Below are 21,564 nucleotides of genomic sequence, written 5' to 3' on the forward strand. Positions count from 1 at the left end.
CCCAGCGAAACCAGGGCTGCAGCGCCCCCTGCCTGGAGCGGAAGTGGCTCTGACTGCCCTGGACTACAACTCCCAGAATCCTCCGCCGGGAGCGCTTGCTTAGGTCACCACTTAAAAAACACATAAAAAAAACCAAAAACGTGTGGCCCTAGCTGGCTTGGCTCAGTGGGGATAAGAGCAAACTCCAAGGTCCCAGGTTCGATTCCAGTCAAGGGCACATGTCCAGGTTGTGGGCTCCATCCCCAGTGGGGAACTTGCAGGAGGCAGCCAATCCATGATTCTCCATCATCATGGATGTTTCTATCTCCCTCTCTCTCCCTCTACCTTCCCTCTCTGAAATCAATAAAGAGATCTTTTTAAAAAATTTTTGTGGTGTGTGTTGTTCTTTTCCTTAATCCTCACCTGAGGATATTTTCTTTTCCATTGCTTTTCAGAAAGAGTGGAAGGGGGAGTGGGAGGGGAGAAACCTCCACTAGTTGTCTTTCCCCAGCGCCCTGAAGGTGAGGAGCAATGCCCTTGACCTGGAATGGAACCCTCCACCCCAACGATCTAACCACTGAGCAAACGGCCACTTTAAAAAAAATGCATAAGATGGTTCACTTCAGTCAGTTTTCAGGCACTATTAGCACTTGACCTCTAACTTTTTTTATTTTTCCCTTCTTTCCTTTCCCCTGGTTTTTAAAAATCACAGCACATAAGTGTGACTGAAAAGTAACTGTGGCTGTGTCCTCAGTAGTTAGAGCAGCAGCCCTGAAAGGAGGGTCAGGGGTTACATTCCCAGTCAAGGGCTCTACCTGGATGAGAAATGGGATCCCCAGAGAGGCAGCCAATCCTCAATCAATCTCTCTCTCTCTTCCCTTCCTCCCTCCCTCCCTTCCACTCTCTCTTAAGAAATCAATGGAGCCCAGCCAGTGTGACACAGCAGTTGAGCATCCACCCAGGAACCAAGAGGTCACAGGTTTGATTCCTGGTCAGGGCACATGCCCTGGTTGCTGGCTCCATCCTTAGAAGGGGGTGTGCAGGAGGCAGCTGATAGATGATGTTTCTCTCTCATCCATGTTTCTATCTCTCTCTATCCCTCTCCCTTGGTCTCTAAAAAATCAACAAAAACATTATATATATATATATATATATATATATATATATATATATATATATATATGTGTGTGTGTGTGTGTGTGTGTGTGTGTGTGTGTGTGTATTATTGATTTTTTTTACAGAGAGGAGGAGTGAGGGATAGAGAGCTAGAAACGTCGATGAGAGAGAAACATCGACCAGCTGCCTCTTGCACATCCCCTACCAGGGATGTGCCCACAACCAAGGTACATGCCCTTGACTGGAATCAAACCTGGGACCTTTCAGTCTGCAGACCGACGCTCTACCACTGAGCCAAACCGGTTTTGGCAACAAAACCATTTTTAAAAAGAATCAATGGGAAAAAAATCCTTGCGTGAGGAGTAACAAAAACAAAAACAGTAACTGTGGCTGAATATCTTACTGGGGGTATGATGCTGTTGCTTTCTTTAGTCTGCTTGTGCCTGGATGCATCTAATCTCTGACAGTTTATCTTGTAGGAGCTATTCATTCCGAAATGCTGAAGACACACAAATAGGAAAAGTAACCTCTCATCAACCCACACACACACACACAAAAAAAAACCACTTAAAGTTTCTCATTTTTTTTAATTTGAAATGCTGGTTTTGAAATTAGTTTTCTGGCAAATGAAAGAACATGCACTGTCAAGAAAGGGAAAGAAATACTATACCGGATGTGAAAAAGAAAGCCTACTATAAACATTGGAAATGTTTCTTCTTTCTTTAGCTCACCTTCAAATGTCTCATCACTTACCAGCCTGCTCTTGACATCGTAAATGTGATAAGATGCTTTATTTTCTTTCTTTTATATATATATATATATATATATATATATATATATATAATAGATAGATAGATAGATAGATAGATATATTATTGATTTTTTACAGAGAGGAAGGGAGAGAGATACAGAGTTAGAAACATCGATGAGAGAGAGTCATCAATCAGCCGCCTCTTGCACACCCCCCACTGGGGACATGCCCGCAACCAAGGTACATGCCCCTGACCAGAATCGAACCCGGGACCTTTCAGTCCCCAAGCCGACGCTCTATCCATTGAGCCAAACTGGTTTCGGCAGGATGCTTTATTTTCATACAAGGTAGTTGAAATGAGCCACGATTATTAAAAAAGTAGGTGTGGAAGTCTGGGATCCTGCTCAGATAACTGTAACAAATTAAATTCTTTCTTTCTTTTTTTTTTTTTTTTTGCACATTTATTGAAGTATAATTGACAAATAAAATTGTAATATATTTAGGCCCAGGCCAGGAGTCTCATTGTTCAGAGCACTGCTCCAATACACCATGGTTTTGGGTTCGATCTCCTATTAGGATGCATACAAGAAGCAACCAATAAATGCATTATGGATGGAGGAACCAGTCAATTTCTGTCCCCCCCCCCTCACCCCCTCTCTCTAATATTGATAAATGAAAATTTTTTAAATGATAATATACTTAAAATGCATGTGATGAATTGATATATGTACAGTAAGTACATTGTGAAAGGATCCACACAATCTAATTCATCCATCACCTCACATTGCTTTTTTGTTTTTTTCTTATGGTGAGAACCTTAATTTCAACTGTAGTCAACATAAATTTGCACCTTTTCACCAATCTCTCCCCGTTTTCCCCACCCCACCGGATCCCTCAGGCCACCACCACCATTTCACTCTGTTTCTGGGAAGTTGGCTTTTATTCCCCCCACCCCCCTCCCCCAACATTTCACATATACTTCTATCATGCAGTATTGGTTTCTCTCTGTCTGGCTTATTTCACTTAACATAATGCCCTGTGTTTTCATTCATGTCGTCGCAAATATTTCTCCATAGTTTTTGAAACCAATGGTTGGAATTAGAGGCTCAATTGGACTCATTTTTAAGGGGTGTTACTTTATGGGTGTTTCTTAAGTTGCCAAGAAACATTAAAAGAGAGCAAGATGAGAAGACCTCCTCTACCAAATACAAGACTCATTGCAGCCGAAACCGGTTTGGCTCAGCGGTAGAGCGTCCGTCTGCGGACTGAAAGGTCCCAGGTTTGATTCCCGTCAAGGGCATGTACATTGGTTGCGGGCACATTCCCGGTAGGGGGTGTGCAAGAGGCAGCTAGTCGACGTTTCTCTCTCATTGACGTTTCTAGCTCTCTATCCCTCTCTCCTCCTCTCTGTAAAAAATCAATAAAATATATATATATATATATTTTAAAAAGACTCATTGCAAAGCTACGATAACTAATGCACTATGGTATTGGTAAAAGTATTGAAAAATAGACCAATCAAGGCAATTTGAGGCCAAGACAGTCCTATGATTATGCATAGACTAGAGGCCTGGTGCACAAAATCCGTGCCCGGGTAAGGTCCGGCCTGGCCAGTGATCAGGGCTGATCAGGGCCCTCTGGCTGCCGACCGGGGCCTCCCTTCCCTGGCTGCTGGCTGCCAGCCGGGGCCTTCCTTCATTCTGTACCACTTCCTGGTGGTCAATGCATATCATAGCCAACGATTGAACTCCGTCTCCCAGTTGAACTCCCAAGGTGACACTTTACATTTTAACCTTTTACGTATATATATATAGATTACTGATTTTCTTTAAAGGTGGAACTACAAAGTAGTGGGAATGAGGAAAAAATTTGGTAACTGGCATAGGAACAACTAGATATCCATATGGAGAATAATTAAATTCTGCCAGAGGCAATATACACCTTGAAGATTCCATGAGTTGATTTTAATTCTGTCACTCACCAAAAAACAAAATTCAAACAAAGGGAAGGGAAGGGAAGGGGAAGAGGGTGGAAAGAGATTAACCAGGCTTTGAACTGGCAAACTTGGTGCAAAGGACAATGCCCAACCATCTGAGCCAGTCTGGCTGGGGCGAATGTTCTTCTATATATATGTGCGGTTGGCAAAAGTTTACTTCCAAAGAGCAAAGATTCACCTCTGGGGATATATTTCTTTCATTCTTTTTTTTTTTTTAATATTTATTTTATTTATTTTTTTACAGAGAGGAAGGGAGAGGGATAGAGAGAAACATCGATGAGACAGAAACCGCAACCGAGATGCATGCCCTTGACCGGTATCGAACCTGGGACCCTTGAATCCGCAGGCTTACGCTCTATCCACTGAGCCAAACCGGTCAGGGCATGGGGATATATTTCTTAATTTTAATTCGCTATATTGTATGAAATAAAGGAATCATATTATGAGTTCTTGGCCACAGGAAATTTTTAGTCAGTTACTTTATTTTTTATTTATTCATTTTATAAATATATTTTATTGAATTTTTACAGAGAGGAAGGGAGAGGGATAGAAAGCCAGAAACATTGATGAGAGAGAAACATCCATCAGCTGCCTCTTGCACACCCCCCACTGGGGATGCGCCTCCAACCAAGGTACATGCCCTTGACTGGAATCGAACCCGGGACCCTTCAGTCCGCAAACAGACGCTCTATCCACTGAGCCAAACTAGTTCTGGCAAGTCAGTTACTTTATTCATTTCATTTTTCATAGCTTTTAAGCTTTAATAAAAACAATGGTCACTGTAAGTACATATAAATTGGAAGTTAATGAGAAAATAATCCAAAATCTTCCCTGTTAGCACCCAAACAAGCCTGTATATGGCAAATATCCTTTTCACACATTCTTTTTTGGCTTGTACTCATTTTGAAAGATCATTTACATCAATTGGATTTTACCAAGAGGGTTACAACATATTTCTCCCCTGAATATCAGTCTAGTTCTATTCCTGGACTTATGAGATTCCAAGTGAAAAAACCCCTTTCTACTCTCAATACATTATAGCATTTTATCCCAAGCATGGACTCTCCAAAAACTAATTGTACAACCTGACTGAAATGAACACATTTCTCATTTTTTCTAAAAAAAAAAAAATATATTTTTTTAATTGACTTTTTACAGAGAGGAAGGGAGAGGGATAGTTACAAACATTGATGAGAGAGAAACATCGATGAGCTGCCTTCTGCACACTCCCTACTGGGTATGTGCCCACAACTAAGGTACATGCCCTTGACTGGAATCGAATCTGGGACCCTTCAGTCCATAGTCTGATGCTCTATCCACTGAGCCAAATCAGCTAGAGCTCAGATGTCATTTGAAAGTGTTTTTATTGCCGAAACCGGTTTGGTTCAGTGGTAGAGCGTGGGTCTGCGGACGGAAGGGTCCCAGGTCCGATTCCGGTCAAGGGCACATCCCCAGTAGGGGGTGTGCAAGAGGCAGCTGGTCATCTCTCTCATCGACGTTTCTAGCTCTCTATCTCTCTCCCTTCCTCCTCTCTGTAAAATATCAATAAAATATATTTTTTTAAAAAGAAAGTGTTTTTATCTATTATCCACAGGTATTACAAGCCACTTATTGTTCTGCCTTATGATAAGCTACTCACCACACAGCCCTGTTTCACATCATTGCTTCACATCTAATGGTTCCTCATAATGATGTGCTCAGCCTTTAAGGGTAAAAACTGATGCTATTTCCAATTTACCTCTTGTTTGAATCTAGTTTCCATCTTTTTATTTTTAGTATGTTTTTTCTTTTTGATTTTAGGGAGAGAAAGAGAGAACTAGAGACACTGATGAGAAACATCAACATCAATTGGCTGCATTCTGCACACCCACTGCTGGAATAGAGTTCACAACACAGGCACCTGCTCTGACTGGCAATCAAACCTGTGACCTCTTTTTTTTTTTTAATGAATCAAATTTTTATTTCAAAATGTAAACATCACTAAACATGCATACACGTTAAAACAATCAGATGTACAATTTTGTTCCTTTCTTTTTTTTCTTTTTTTTTTTTTCTTTTTTTTTTTTAATCAATCTTTATTGTTCATATTATTACACAGGTTCCTCGTTTCTTCCCCCCTCCACCAGGTTCCCACCCCACCCTCTGCCCCCTCATCCTCATCCATTGGTGCACAGTTTATGTTCAGTCTCTTCCTCCCTCCCTTTCCCCGATAGTAAATCCCTTTTCAGATAGCAAATCTGTTACTTAGCATTTTCTCATATCAATAATACCTCCACATGCCCAATGATACACTTCACACAAAAGACATTTCCTAATAGGACAACCAGCCTCATCCAGGCCCCACCCAAGGCACTCACAGATCAACACCCCAGCCCTATACTAACTCAACACATCCAGATCTAAGCCTTCATCACTTGATTCAGCAGACCCTCAAGTTCCCGCAAAAGTTTCCAGCCATGTCTGAGAGGCAGCCGTGGGGCAGGGGCAGGTGAGGAGCGAGCTGTTTTGGGCCAGGCTGCTCCGGGCCTGGCCTCTGTTGCTCTGGTTTGTTCCACAACCAGCTGCTCCGTGTCTGGTCACTGCCGCTCCTGACCCAGTTGCTCTGGACTTGGCTGTTGCTGCTACAGGCCTGGCCACACCCGACTCGGCTGCTCTGGGCCCAATTGCTCCGGGCCCGGCCGCTCCGGGCCTGGCTGCTCCCAGCCTGACAGCCGCTTCTCCGGGCCTGGCCGCACCAGACCCGGCTGATTCGGGCCTGGCCGCTCCCAGCCTGGCAGCTGCTGCTTCGGGCCTGGCCGCACCCAGCCTGGCAGCCGCTGCTCCGGGCCTGGCCGCACCGGACCCGGCTGCTCCGGGCCTGGCCGCTCCCAGCCTGGCAGCCGCTGCTCCAAGCCTGGCCGCTCCCAGCCTGGCAGCCACTGCTCTGGGCCTGGCCACACCAGACCCGGCTGTTCCGGGCCTGGCCGCTCCCAGCCTGGCAGTTGCTGCTCCGGGTCTGGTCACTGCCACTCCCGACCTAGTTGCTCTGGACTTGGCTGTTGCTGCTACAGACCTGGCCACACCCGACCCGGCTGCTCTGGGCCCGGTTGCTCCAGGCCCGGCCACTCCGGGCCTGGCTGCTCCCAGCCTGTCAGCCGCTGCTCCTGGCCTGGCCGCACCAGATCCGGCCACTCCGGGCCTGGCCGCTCCCAGCCTGGCAGCCTCTGCTCCGGGCCTGGCCACACCAGACCCGGCTGTTCCGGGCCTGGCCGCTCCCAGCATGGCAGTCGCTGCTCCGGGTCTGTTCACTGCCGCTCCTGACCTAGTTGCTCTGGACCTGACTGTTGTTGCTACAGGCCTGGCCACACCTGACCCAGCTGCTCTGGGCCCGGTTGCTCCGGGCCCGGCCGCTCCGGGCCTGGCTGCTCCCAGCCTGTCAGCCGCTGCTCCGGGCCTGGCCGCACCAGACCCGGCTGCTCCGGGCCTGGCCGCTCCCAGCCTGGCAGCCGCTGCTCCGAGCCTGGCCACTCCCAGCCTGGCAGCCACTGCTCCGGGCCTGGCCGCACCAGACCCGGCTGTTCCGGGCCTGGCCGCTCCCAGCCTGGCAGTCGCTGCTCCGGGTCTGGTCACTGCCAATCCCGACCTAGTTGCTCTGGACTTGGCTGTTACTGCTACAGGCCTGGCCACACCCGACCCGGCTGCTCTGGGCCCGGTTGCTCCGGGCCCGGCCACTCCGGGCCTGGCTGCTCCCAGCCTGTCAGCCGCTGCTCCGGGCCTGGCCGCACCAGGCCCGGCTGATTCGGGCCTGGCCGCTCCCAGCCTGGCAGCCGCTGCTCCGAGCCTGGCCACTCCCAGCCTGGCAGCCACTGCTCCGGGCCTGGCCGCACCAGACCCGGCTGTTCCGGGCCTGGCCGCTCCCAGCCTGGCAGTCGCTGCTCCGGGTCTGGTCACTGCCAATCCCGACCTAGTTGCTCTGGACTTGGCTGTTACTGCTACAGGCCTGGCCACACCCGACCCGGCTGCTCTGGGCCCGGTTGCTCCGGGCCCGGCCGTTCCAGGCCTGGCTGCTCCCAGCCTGTCAGCCGCTGCTCCGGGCCTGGCTGCACCAGGCCCGGTTGCTCCGGGCCTGGCCGCTCCCAGCCTGGCAGCCACTGCTCCGGGCCTGGCCGCACCAGACCCGGCTGCTCTGGGCCCAGTTGCCCCAGGCCCGGCTGCTCCGAGCCTGGCCGCACCTGGGCTGGATGCTTTGGGCTTGGCTTCTGCTGTTCTGGGCCTGGCTGCTCCCAACCCGGCTGCTCTGGGCCCGGCTTCTTCGGGCCCGGCCACTCCGGGTCTGGGTGTTCCTGGACTGGCCACCCTGGGCTTGGCCGCCTCTGCCTCAAGCCTGGCTGCCCCTGCCCCAGGTCTGGCTGCTCCAGTGCTGGCCGTTGATGCTCTGGTTCTGGCTGCTGCTGCTCTGGGGCCTGGCCGCTGCTGCTCTGGGTCCAGCTGCCACTGCCTTGTGCCTGGGCACTCTAGGCCTGGTCGCTGCTGTTTCAACATTCTGTCCCTTTTTCTTTCTTTCTTACTTTCTTTTTTTTTTAAAAACGCATTTATGTTGCAATGTTGGCTGGTGAGTTGAGTTCTGACTTAGTCTTTGATTTTTCAAGATATACTTTGCATTCTTTCTTAAGTAATTTTACTATCATTTGCTCTCACTTGATTTCTTCACATTGAGAACTTCTATGGTTTCTTCCTTCCCATCCTGGAATCTCAGCAGGTTGGCCTGTGGCACCCCTTTGTTCTCTGCGGGCTCCTGCGCTGCTTCAGCCTGTCGCCGGGGTTGGCGCCGCCCAGGAAGCATCCCCGGTCCTTGGCTCTGTTGCCTGCGCTCAGCGCTCGAGGGCTCAGGGGCACCCCCCCCCCTGAGGGACCCGTTGCCCGGCTCCTTGCTGGCACCTGGCTGGCAGGTGTCCAGCGGGGGCTCCTGCTCCTCGTCACGATCCTCCAGTCTGGAGCTTTCTTTCTCTCTCCCGCTAGGGGAGTCCAGGATCAGAGTCAACAGACTGTCCTCTGCGCGCAGTGCGCGCGACTCCGGGGGCTCGGCCTTTCGCCGCGCTCCCAGGACTCCACCTCACAGCCCCGTCTTCCACTGCCCAGCCTGGGTCCCCAGGGACTGGCCCAGACCGGGAGTTCGGGGCGGTCCGGTCTGAGGCTCAGCGCCGCCGGAGGCTTTGTTTCTTCTGGCTAGGGTAATCCAGCATCAGAGTCAACATTCAGTCCTCTGCGCACAAAGCGCGTGACTCCGGGGGACCCCGCCTTTCGCGCCGTCCCCGGGATTTCGCCTCACAGCCCCATCTCCCCGTGCCCGGGCCTGGGTCCCCAGGGACTGGCCCAGACCAGGAGTTCGGGGCGCTCCGTTCTGAGGCTCAGCGCCGCCAGAGGCTTTGTTCCTTTCGGCTAGGGTAATCCAGCATCAGAGTCTACATTCAGTCCTCTGCGCACAAAGTGCGCGCGACTCCGGGGCCTCCCGCTTTTCGTTTTTTCCCCTGGGATTCAGCCTCCCAGCCCCGTCTCCCCCTGCCGGAGCCTGGGTCCCCAGAATCTGGCCCATAATGGGGCTCAGCGCTGCCAGTTCGGGGGTTCAGCCCAGGCTGGGGGTTTCATTTCCTTCCTGCTAGGGAACGCCAGGCAGCACCCAGCCCTCTCCTCCTCTCCGGCTGCGACCTCTTGGTGCGCGTGTATGTGCGAGCGCGCAGCATGTCTCCGTACCTTAGGCTCTTTTTTCAGCTCCTCTGACTTTCCCTCTGGCTTTCTCCCACCTTCCTATTGTAGAGTTTTCAGTCAGTCGACCACCTGTAGGTCTGGGCAATGTCCACTCTACATTTTAGTTGTATTCCATTGAAATTGTTGTGAGCTGCTGCGGTTAGGTGTCTACCCGAGCAGCCATCTTGGATCCTCCTTCTTTTTTTTCTTTTCTTGCTTTTGCTGTTTGCATAGGAGAGACCATCATGACAATACAGACTTCTATGCCGTACAAAATACATACAAAGTTTCATTGCAGCAGGAGGCCGGGGCCCGGCGGGAACTGTACATCGGTGATACTTCACTGTAGTGATCCGGGAGTGTGGTGTGAGGTGCTGGTTAAAAAAAAAAGAACAAGGACAAACCTGTGACCTCTTGATGCATGGACTGACGTTCAACCACTGAGCCACACGGGCCAAGCTCTATCTTTTACTTACACAAGCAGAACCTGGGCAAGAGAGGCATACAATATCCAGGACTATACAAGTTTCACGAACTTGACCCAACGGCTAAATTCCAGGAATCCTCCCTGGAGAGGCCATCAATGGTCATGAAGATTGTCACGACTTCAGAATGAACATGCAATGAACACAGATGTTAAAGAGCCCAGACAGGTGATGTCATGGAAAGGTTTATCAATCCTGGTTATCAACCTCTGCCATTGAAATGCCATGCTAAGTGGATTGCAAATCAATGCCACATTGGCCATGAGATACTTGGAAAATCCAACATTACTGTTCCAACATGAAGATCCACTTGGCAAATGCCCAAAGTGGTATTTTTAAGAGTAACAGTACTGTTTTTACTGCAGAGTCGATGAAAGTCGCTGATTTTGTTAGAACCCAAATAAGGATTAAATTATCCCAAGCAGTAAAAACTCTGTGCCACCAACTTGGTGGTTTCACAAAAGCAGTTTTAGAAAGCTTTTGCGTATCTCCTGGCAACGACCAAGGTTACTGAAATTAGCCAGGCAGAACGGCCTGGTTTTATGATCTTTTAATGGCCAGCATCTGAGCCATCTTCTTACACGAGGAATTTTTCATAAGAAAAAAAATGAATGCCACCCAGAGATCCCAAACTTAGAATTGGATGCCTTTGTGGGGAAGGGAGTACAGATGTTTTTGGGTGTACGAGAAATAGCGGTGTTATGTTAGGTAGGAGGCTACATATACATATTTATTTATTTATTCATAAATATATTTTATTAATTTTTTACAGAGAGGAAGAGAGACGAATAGAGAGTTAGAAACATCAATGAGAGAGAATCATCAATCAGCTGCCTCTTGCACACCCCCTACCGGAATCAAATCTGAGACCTTTGAGTCTGCAGGCCGATGCTCTATCCACTGAGCCAAACCTGTTTCGGCTATTTATTTATTTTTTAAAATATACTTTATTGATTTCTTTACAGAAAGGAAGGGAAAGAGATAGAGAGCTAGAAACATCGATGAGAGAGAAACACATTGATCAGCTGCCTCCTGCACACCCCCGACCAGGGATGTGCCCGCAACCAAGGTACATGCCTATGACTGAAACCAAACCTGAAACCTTTCAGTCTGCAGTCCTACGCTCTATCCACTGAGCCAAACCAGTTTCGGCTACATATACTTATTTAAATAAGAGTACAAAAAATGAAGAAAGTGTTGACATAAGGGCTAGGCAAAAGGGTAGGCTGTACTAGAAAGCTTTTCTTCTTTGCTGCTGCTTAGCAAACGAATAACAATTCTATGAATGACAATGGCCCATGCTGGAAGCCGCCCATCGCCTGCACTAGCAGAGAGGCGTTGACAGGGAGCCCGGAAGGCTGCAGACCTGGAGCTCTGAAAGGTCAGAGATCTGCACCCCAGTTTAGTTGAGGCAATGGGAGCTGGAGCAACTCCCACCTGTTAGTTTTATGTAAATCCTCGCTGATGGGCTATTATTGGAAGTGCCTGCCTAAGGGCTTTGGGTGTATCCCCAAACCTGAATAAAAGGGATAGCAAGGCCAGAGCAAAGTGAGTCCTTCCTCCTGAGCTGGGCTCACGCCTGGCCCCCAACTCCTAAATTTATATTTTCTTGTCTAGTCTCTTTCATTTGCGTGCAGCCTGCTCCAGAACCCGAACCCTGAACCCTGAACCAGGCGGGATGTCGGGGAACACTCACAACTGAGCCTTCGACACGGGACCTCTGGAGGGGATGATATTTTTGCCTAGAGAGAAGAAAGGAAGAATTCACTGAAAAGGTGGGGAAGAATTCAACCTACAGGTGAGGGAAATTCACCACACCCAAAGCCAACGATCAGCTGCAGAAGTCCGGTCTGTAAGTGGGGTGGGAACGTCTTTTTCAGCCAGGCTAATGGGGCAGAATTAGGTTATAAAGTAAACTTTGTTGTAAACTTTTGGTTTGCATGCTTAAGGAATTAAAGTTTTAGAAGGTATTCTCTTACAGTTTTTGTTTGATGTTATAGACCATAACCCTTGGTTTCCTGAAGAAGATATCTTAGATCTTGAATGTTTGGCAAAATACTGCGTTTGCTACAGCCTTTAGAGAGGCTGAGGAGGAGTCTCCTCCCAGGCTCCCTCGGCTCCTAGGGAGGAGCAGGAAGAAAAATGGGAGGAATGGCCTTTATGCCCCCCTCCACCTCCATGTCCTAATCCTGAAACATCTGATTCGTCGCCAACAGAATCATCTATACAGAGAGCCATCAGAGAAGGAATGAAGGACATGTCAGTGGAAGAAAGGCTTGCTTTTCCTGTTTTACAAGTAGCTGATCCACAGCTCCCAAATCAGATAATAAGACACCATGAAAAAATTTATTTTAAAATGATAAAAGCTTTACGAGAAAGCATTGTTCAAAACAATCTGATGGCTCCTTTTACAGGAGAAATTATGAGTAATATTTCTGAAGCATTCTTAGCTCCTTATGATTGGTATTCTCTGACTTGAGCAACTCTGGATGGAGGAGATTATTTACTATGGAAGGGAGAATACTTGGAGAAATGTCGAGAGCAAGCCCATGCAAATAGAGGGCCGAATGCTCAAATAACTTATGAAATGCTGGCAGGACTGGGATAGTATATGGATGTACAAAATCAGCTACATTATGTGCTACAGGCGTATGAGCAAATTAGACTTTGTGGAAAGGAGAGCTTGGTGGGATTTACCAGCAAAAGAGGACCTTCAGGGAGTGCAGGGGCCTACAGAGTCATTTTCTGACTTTGTGGCTCGTCTCACTCGAGCAGTGAGACAGATTGAACATGAGACAGCAGGAGATATTTTAATTTAACAATTAGCCTATGAAAATGCCAATGCTGATTGTAAGAGATGCCTGACGCCTCTGAGACAAGACAGTACCATCCCAGAAATGATTCGAGCGTGTCAGAATGTGGGCTCAGGCACTTTTCAAGCAGATTCACTCGCTGCTGCAGCAAGCGGGAAATAAGAGGTGTTGTAAGTGTGGAAAAACTCGCTGAGAAGGTCAAGGCCTTCTTGGCTGATCCATCTGCTTTTGTGGCTGCTGCCCCTGTGGCCGCTGCAGCCCCAGCCAAGGCTGAAGCAAAGGAAGACTCGGAGGAGTTGGAAAAGGACATGGGATTTGGTCTCTCTGATTAATTACCAAAAAGCAACCAGCTCAGCCAACTATTTGAGAAACAAGGAAATAAAGGCTTACTTCTCTTAAAAAAAAAAAAAAAAAAAAAAGAACAGCCCCTCAACCCACACCCGGCCCCCACATGCTCACCAGGCTTCCCTGGCCCTCTCCGCAAACTGTTCCAGGGCAAAGAAGACACGGATTCCCCAAAGGCCTCTAGCATTGAGGCAGACATGGCACCATCTTCCCCGTGAAAAAGGGTGAGTCCTAAGCTGGAGCTTTCTAACGAGCAGATACAGGAGATCCGTCAAGCTTTTTACCTCTTCCATAACTGATGCAACTGGGACATTGATGTTAAGGAAATGAAGGTGGTGATGAGAGCACTGAGCTTTGATCCCAAGAAAGAAGAGATTACGAAGATGATAAGTGAAACTGATAAGGGACAGGAAGAATGAATTTCAATGACTTCTTGACTGTGATAACTCAAAAAAATGTGAGAAAGAGAGCAAAGAAGAAATCCTGAAAGCTTTCGAGCTTTTTGATGGTGATGAAACTGGGACCATATTGTTCAACAATCTCAAACGTGTAGCCTCAGGGTTGGGTGAGAACACCACTGATGAGGAGCTTCAGGAAATGACTGACGAAGCTGATCGAGATGGAGATGGGGAGGCCAATAAACAAGAATTCCTGCGCTTCATGAAAAAGACCAGCCTTTATTAAGAGTATTCTCCTACTCTAAGCATACACAATTAGTTTCAGTGCCTGTTATTGTGGGAAGCCTGGTTTTTGAGAACACAAATGTTTCCCCCCACTAACCTTGCTGATATACTTTAGTAATAACCTCACATCCGTTTTCAACTTTTGCAAGTGTTCTTTGACAGTAAGGTCTTTGTGACGGCTTCCTTTAATTAAAAAAAAAAAAAAAAAAAAAAAGAACAAGAGCACGTTAGAGCTTTCACCCACTTGCCATTCTACCTTGTATTGCTTCGCTCTTGTCATGCAGTCCCACATTTATGCCACCACAGAAAGACTTCTCAGGCAAACACACGTAACTTTGTCACCACAAACAGCAGGCATATCTCTACGATGGTTCTGGCTTTAATGCACACCTTTCTCTTTTAAAATATCCAGTGAAGTCTCTCACTTGCATTTGGATGTGTTTTTCCTAGTACCTTTGTCTTAAAATAAAGCATTTCTTACTTAGGGGGGAAAAAAAAAAGAATAGAGGGAAAACAATTTTAGTGGACACTGGAGTGGATGCCAGTGTTATCAGCAAAGAATTCTGGTCTCCAAGTTGGTCCACAGCAGAAGCTTTGGGCTCAGTTAGGGGGGTGGGAGTTCCTGATAATACACAACATAGTGCTGCAGTGTTAAGGTGGCAAGATAGGGAAGGACAGACGGGATGGTTTCAGCCCGACATCGTTTCTGGAACTGCAGTCAACTTATGGGGCCGGGATGTCTTGGAAGGTATATAGACACGTGTTATTACCGGCCAAGGACAGCAGTTAATGACTCAGATGGCATATCAGACTAGTCAAGGCTTAGGAAAAAATGATCAGGGAATTAAAGAGCCCATCCAAGCCAAAGGAAACTCAGGAAGATGAGGATTAGGATATCAGCTTTTGAAGGTGCTGTCACTGCTCAGTCTCCTCACCCTCATGCTGATCCTATACAATGGAAAGGTGATAGACCTGTATGGGTGGATCAGTGGCCATTAACCAAGGAGAAATTAAGTCATAGTCATGAATTAATACAAGAACAAATAGAAGCTGGTCACACAGAACCTTCCAATAGTCCCTGGAATATGCCTATATTTACAATCCCTAAAAAGGCGACAGGAAAATGGCAATTGTTACATGATCTTAGAGCAGTTAATGCTACTATGCATACCATGGGAGCTTTACAACCTGGACTCCCAGCGCCTTCACAAATCCCTTTAAGTTGGTCTCTCAGGGTAGTATATCTTGAAGATTATTTTTTCGCCATTCCCTTGGCATCTCAAGATAAACAGCGATTTGCATTTTCAGTGCCATCTATAAATAATATAGAACCCATGAAAAGATATCAATGGGGAGAATCCAAGATGGCTGCCAGGTAAATACCTAACCGCAGCCTCACACAACAATTTCAATAAAATACAACTAAAATATAAAATGGACATTACCCAGAACTACAGGAAAGTCGACTGACTGGAAATTCTACAACGAGAAGCAAGGAGAAAACCAGAAGGAAGAGCAGAGGAGCTGTAAAAGCCTAAGGTACGGAGACACGCGGCGAGCGTGGAGAGGACAGAGCCGGGGAGAAGGGCGGCCGAGTGCCTGGCTGGCGTTCCCTAGTGGGAAGGAGATAAAAGCTTTGACTGTGCTGGACCCCAGTTCCGACTGCTCTGAACCCCAGTTCTAGGCCAGACCCCTGGGACCCAGACTCATCCATAGGGAGCCGGGCTGTAAGGCGGAACCCCGGGGGAGCGGCGAAAGGAGGTCCCGGCAGCGCACGCGCAGAAAAGGGACGGTTGGCTGTGCCGCGGAATTGCCCTGGCGGGAAGGAGACTGGGGCTCCAGACTGCTCTGAACGCCACCTCTAATCCCACTTCCAACTGAACTGAACCCCAGTTCTGGGCTAATTGGGGGAGAGCCTAGACTGTTTGGTAGCAGGCGAAAATTGAGGGCACCTTTCTCTCAGAGGCGCTTGCAGCGAGTACTGAAGGACCCTGAGACTCAGGAGCCGCATAGGGCGGGGCTGATGGAAGCCAAGGCTGTAGGCTCCACCCTGAAACTCCGCCCCATCAGGGAAGCTGCAAAAATGCGACAACGAAATAGATTACAAACAAAAGAAATGGAGGACAAAAAGCGACTGGATATAGAGTTCAAATCCACGCTTATAAGGTTTTTCAAAAATTTCCTAGAAAAGGTCGATAAGACCTATGAGGATATGAAAAGGGATCAACTAGAATTAATAAGGAATCAACGAGAAATGATAAGGGATCAACAAGAAATAAAGAATACATTGTCTGAAATAAAAAAAATATTATACAGAGTCCTAAAAACAGAATGGGAGATTGCAAGAATCAAGTCAAAGATTTGGAACATAAAGAGCCAGAAGACACTCCTCCACAGAAGCAAGAAGACAAGAGAATCCAGAAAATTGAAGATAATGTAAGAAACCTCTGGGACAACTTCAAGTAAACCAACATCAGAATTATGGGGGTCCCAGAAGATGAGAGAGAGCAAGATATCGAAAACATACTGAAAGAAATAGTGACAGAAAACTTCCCCCAACTGGTGAAAGAATTAGACTTACAAGTCCAGGAAGTGCACAGAACTCCAAACAAAAGGAATCCAAAGAGGACCACACCAAGACACATCATAATTAAAATTCCAAGAGCAAAAGACAAAGAGAGAATATTAAAAGCAGCAAGAGCAAAGAAGGTAGTTACCTATAAAGGAGCACCTATACAATTGTCAGCTGGTTTCTCAACAGAAATCATGCAGGCCAGACGGGAATGGCAAGAAATATTCAAGGTGATTAATAGTAAGAACCTACAGCCAAAGATAATCTACCCAGCAAAGCTATCACTCAGAATCAAAGGCCAGATAAAGAGCTTCACTAATAAAAAAATAAAAAAAAAGCGAAAGGAGTTCATCACCACCAAACCAGAATTATATGAATTGCTGAAGGGGGTTCTTTTGGAAGAGAAAGTAAATAAAGATAAAAATTATGAACAACAAATACGTAACTATCAACAAGTGAATCTAAAAAACAAGGAAATTAAAAAAAAATCTGATGAACAATATTAACTGTTGAATATAATGGAATCAGAGGTATGCAAGGGGAGTGAACTGAGGATTCTTATGGAAAAGGGGAGAGGGGGGTGTGGGAAGAGACTGAACATAAACTGGGCACCTATGGATGAGGACAATGGGGAGTGGGGAAAGGGTAGAGGGTGGGATGGGAACCTGGTGGAGGAGAGCAATGGAGGGGGGGCGGAGGAACATTTGTAATAATATGAACAATAAAAATTTATTTAAAAAAAAAAAGATATCAATGGAAGGTTTTACCTCAAGGAATGGCCTATTGCCCTACTTTGTGTCAATAACATGTGGCTCAAGCTGTTCAGCCTTTAAGGGACAAATACTCCCAGTGTTACATTATTCATTACATGGATGGCTTGCTCTTAGCAAGTCCACGGGAAGAACAGACCTTGGCCATGTTCTCCCAATTAGAAGAGGAGCTCCCTAAATGGGGCTTAAGAATTGCTCCAGAGAAGGTACAGAAAGAAACCTTTCCAATATCTGGGAAGCAAAACTGAAAACCAAAGCATTAGGCCTCAGAAGGTGGAAATAAGAAAAGACTGTCTTAAAACTTTAAATAACTTTCAGAAATTATTAGGGGACACTAACTGGTTAAGATCTTATCTGAAGATCTCTACAGGAGAAATGACAAATTTATTTAATATACTTAGAGGTGACTCAAACTCTCCTCTGCCCGAACATTAACAGATGAAGCTAATAATGAGTCCTGAGAGTTGAGCAGGCAATTTCCTCAGCCCAAGGAGCATGGGTAGAGCCTGAATTACCTTTATTGGGACAAATTAACCCTACTGCAAACAGTCCCACTGGAGTCATCTTTCAAAATAAACTCTTCTGCCATTATTGAATGGGTTCACCTAGGGCAGTGGTCAGAAAACTCGAGAGCCACATCCAGCTCTTTAGCCCCTTGAGTGTGGCTCTTCCACAAATTACCACATGTGGATGCACACATACAGTGCGAGTGAAACTTTGTGGCCCATGTGTAGAAGTCGGTTTTCGGCCTGGGCTACTATTTTGAAGAAGTGGCATTGGAACACTGAAGGGGCCAAAGAGCTGCATGTGGCTCTTGAACCGCGGCTTGCCAACCACCGACCTAGGGCATCAATCCTCTAAAATTGGAGATATATATTGGCTCAGTTAATATTTCAGATTAGAAAGCACTGTAAACAGCTTAGAGGGGAAGAGCCCCAGTGTAGCTACCTCCCCCTCACTGGGAAGCAATTAGAAATGTTATTTCAGACTGATATAAATTGGCAAATTGGGTTAAGTGGATATTCAGGGGAACTTAGATGTCACCTATTAAAAGATAAATTACTACAATTTTTATATCTCCATCATTATATAAAAAAAAATACTAGGCAGGAACCTATTCCTGGAGCTTTAACTGTTTTTACTGATGGATCATCTAATGGGAAAGCTGCCTATCATACAATGAATTCAGACCGAGTCATACTGACCAGTCATATTTCTGTACAAAGAATCGAACTAGAAGCTATTAAGGCTGCACTGCAGGATTTCCAAGAGCCTCTTAATATTGTCTCTAATTCTTTTTAATTTTATTTTTTAAAATATATTTTTTATTGATTTTTCACAGAGAGGAAGAGAGAGGGATAGAGTTAGAAACATCGATGAGAATCATCAATCAGCTGCCTCTTGCACCCCCCCTACTGGGGATGTGCCCGCAAACAAGGTACATGCCCTTGCCAGGAATTGAACCTGGGACCTTTCAGTCCGCAGGCTGATGCTCTACTACTGAGCCAAACCGGTCCTGCCTCTAATTCTTTTTACATTGCAAAACTAGTAAATAGAATTGTAACTGCCTGGTTGAAATGGCTCAGTGACCAAAGCTTATTTTTACTGAAGCATTTTTGGTTGACCATTTTTTAATTAAAAGACTATCTTTCCTATAAAGGGAAATTATTGGGAAAATAACAGAAATTAAATTTTTTCCCCAGAAATTAATATTTTTATTTATTGAATATATCTTAATCAAAATACGTGGCAACCACAAATCACCATCTGGGAACTGATATAATAAACACAGATGACTCACATATTCAACCTGGCCAGTAGCACACACACAGCCAAACACATACTCCATTCAAAAAATTTTTGCCATTTCAGAAACTTCATTTTCAATGAAATGTTTTTAACACTTAATCAAGAGATTACTTTGCAATAAATCACTTACCAAACTTGAAATCTTCACGGTCCTTCTTCTTAGGCCACCTAGCTTTATATGTATTTGTAAAATCATAGTTCCTTGCCTTCAAAGTAAAATTCAACGTGCCCGAGGAAATAATCCACTTGTACCTAGCATTAGCATTGATTTTATCTACACCTAGTGTCCTGGTGCACAGATTTGTGCACAATGTAAGAAAATTAACTAGAAGGTGGCCAGTGGGGTGGGACTGAACAAGAGGGGCCAGACACGCCCTGGAGCAAACCTCCCAGAGCCCCTCCCCAGCTGGTCACAGCTAGGGCAGCACCACAGCTCAAAGGGTGTCTGTGAAGTGAGCAGGGTCCCTCCAGCAGATGGGGTCCCTCTGCCTACCCTGTGGGGATTGGGCCGAAACCGGCTCTCCAACATCCTCCAAAGGGCCCTGGGTTGCAAGATGGCAGTTTTTGGGTGACCCACCTCAGAACAGGACTCCCTCTTCTCTGGTTCTGAGGTGCATCACTTGAGAACTGCCAAGTCACTGCAGCTCAGCAGCTCCTGTGTCGAGTCTTCCCCCTGTTGATTAGTGACCAATTGGATGGTCACTTAGCCTTTTATATACAGAGAGATAATAACGGAGGAGGTGGATAATAATGTCCCATTGCTAACTTAGAATTTTTTCTTTTCTTTCTAACTTAGAATTTTCATAATCTTATGTCCTCTCCAAAAGGCAATGCATGGAGAATCCCTGTGTCCCATTATCTGTACAGTTATGGACTAACTGAAGATTCTCTTGGGGTGAGGAGCCAGTTTTCCAGACATTAACACTTGTTCTCCCAGAACTTCAATCACTACCAGGTGTGTTTCATTGACTTAATCCTCAGAAATGGCTCCAGTTACTGACAATTCTTGGGGAAAAGGGGAGTGGTGGATGCGGGAAGAGACTGAACATAAACTATGCACCTATGGATGAGGACAATGGGGGGTGGGAAAAGGGCAGAGGGTGGGGTAGAAACCTAGTGGAAGGGGGGGAAAATGAGGAACTTTTGTAATAATATGAACAATGAAGATTGATTAAAAAAAAGAAAAAAAATGACTCCAGTTAAAGTCATGTTATAGGAACATATTTTACAAGGAAAGCCCCTTATTAGATGTCATTTTACCCTTTTCTTTCTCCAGGGAATTTACCTCTATTCTCACTTCAACTATCAAAATTATTATTATTTTTATTAACTCTGGGATTAGAGGTTTCAGGTCTATAATCCACAGAATTAAAATTCATGATTTAGGAGGAAAGGTCAGAAAGACATGTGAACCAAATCTAAGGGGGGAAAAATCAATGAGAAGCTACCAATTTTACCTCCATAAAAGCTTTCCTGTGAGCTTAATTTAGGCGATGAGCACTTAGCCAGGGCAGTGCCTTCCCATTCAGAACACTCTCATATTAAGAAACACATCTCAGCCCTAGCTGGTTTGGCTCAGTGGATAGAGCATCAGCCTGTGGATTAAAGGGTCCTGGGTTTGATTCTGGTCAAGGGCACATGCCCAGGTTACAAAGTCAATCCCCAGGTGCTTGCATGAGGCAGCTGATCAATGATTCTCTCTCATCATTGATGTTTCTATATTTCTCTCCCTTTCCCTTCCTCTCTGAAATCAATAAAAAGAAACATATTTCAAGGAAAAAAAGATAATCTATATGGGGTGGGGGGCCAAAGAAGCCCACCTGTTCTTACACTGCCCATGCAACGAAGTCTCGATACATAAAATTCTTCCTGGCCTAAAGTTCCAGTACCATATTCCCATGAGAATATTTCATTTTCAATGAGGAGTATTCCAAAGAACTCTAGGTTCTACCCAAGTGTCCAGATAATATTAATCCAATGGAAACTTCAGAACCCTGAGGAGTATCTGTCATCTGGCTGTCTGGTCTTTCCTAAATGTTCAAAGAAAATGAAAATAAATCTTTCTTGCTTGCTTTTGACTAATTTTTACTCATTATATCACTTATTATATCAAAATAGTATGCATTCAAAAAGGCCAAGAATAAACCTAAAAACTACTGTATTTTCCAGTGTATAAGACGACTTTTGAAATGAAAAAAAGTCAACCGAAAATCGGGGGCAAAAGACCAAAATTGCACAAAAATTACCTGCAGATCTTGACGGCAAAGTAGGTCTTTTCTTTGAAGTGGGGGGGTAGTCTTATACAGTGAATATACACCTAAACCTATGTTTTAACTGTAAAATTAGGGGGTCGTCTTATACTCCGGAAAATACAGTAGACACACCTAGAATCCCTTTTAATTTTGATCCACACATAAATATCTTATCATAATGGTTCTAGAAATAAATGTTCCAAACTCTTGTCCTGCATTTTTCATTTTGCATCATAGTGATTTTCCCAATTTTTACAAAACCCTCTGTA

At 46.0% G+C, this 21,564-nt stretch overlaps 1 long non-coding RNA gene and 1 pseudogene across 1 annotated transcript; both read left to right on the top strand.

Annotated features, from left to right (window-relative positions):
• The first annotated feature begins 2,177 nt into the window (after positions 1–2,177).
• On the top strand, positions 2,178–18,602 carry LOC123651932. The gene is made up of 3 exons (XR_006740946.1): positions 2,178–2,336; positions 17,519–17,526; positions 18,208–18,602. It is a non-coding gene; the product is annotated as an uncharacterized LOC123651932 (long non-coding RNA).
• Positions 13,392–14,371, top strand: LOC118713926 (annotated as a pseudogene).
• Positions 18,603–21,564: the final 2,962 nt, after the last annotated feature.

The sequence above is a fragment of the Pipistrellus kuhlii genome, unplaced genomic scaffold, assembly GCF_014108245.1.
Source record: "Pipistrellus kuhlii isolate mPipKuh1 unplaced genomic scaffold, mPipKuh1.p scaffold_m20_p_90, whole genome shotgun sequence".
NCBI classification, from domain to species: Eukaryota; Metazoa; Chordata; class Mammalia; order Chiroptera; family Vespertilionidae; genus Pipistrellus; species Pipistrellus kuhlii.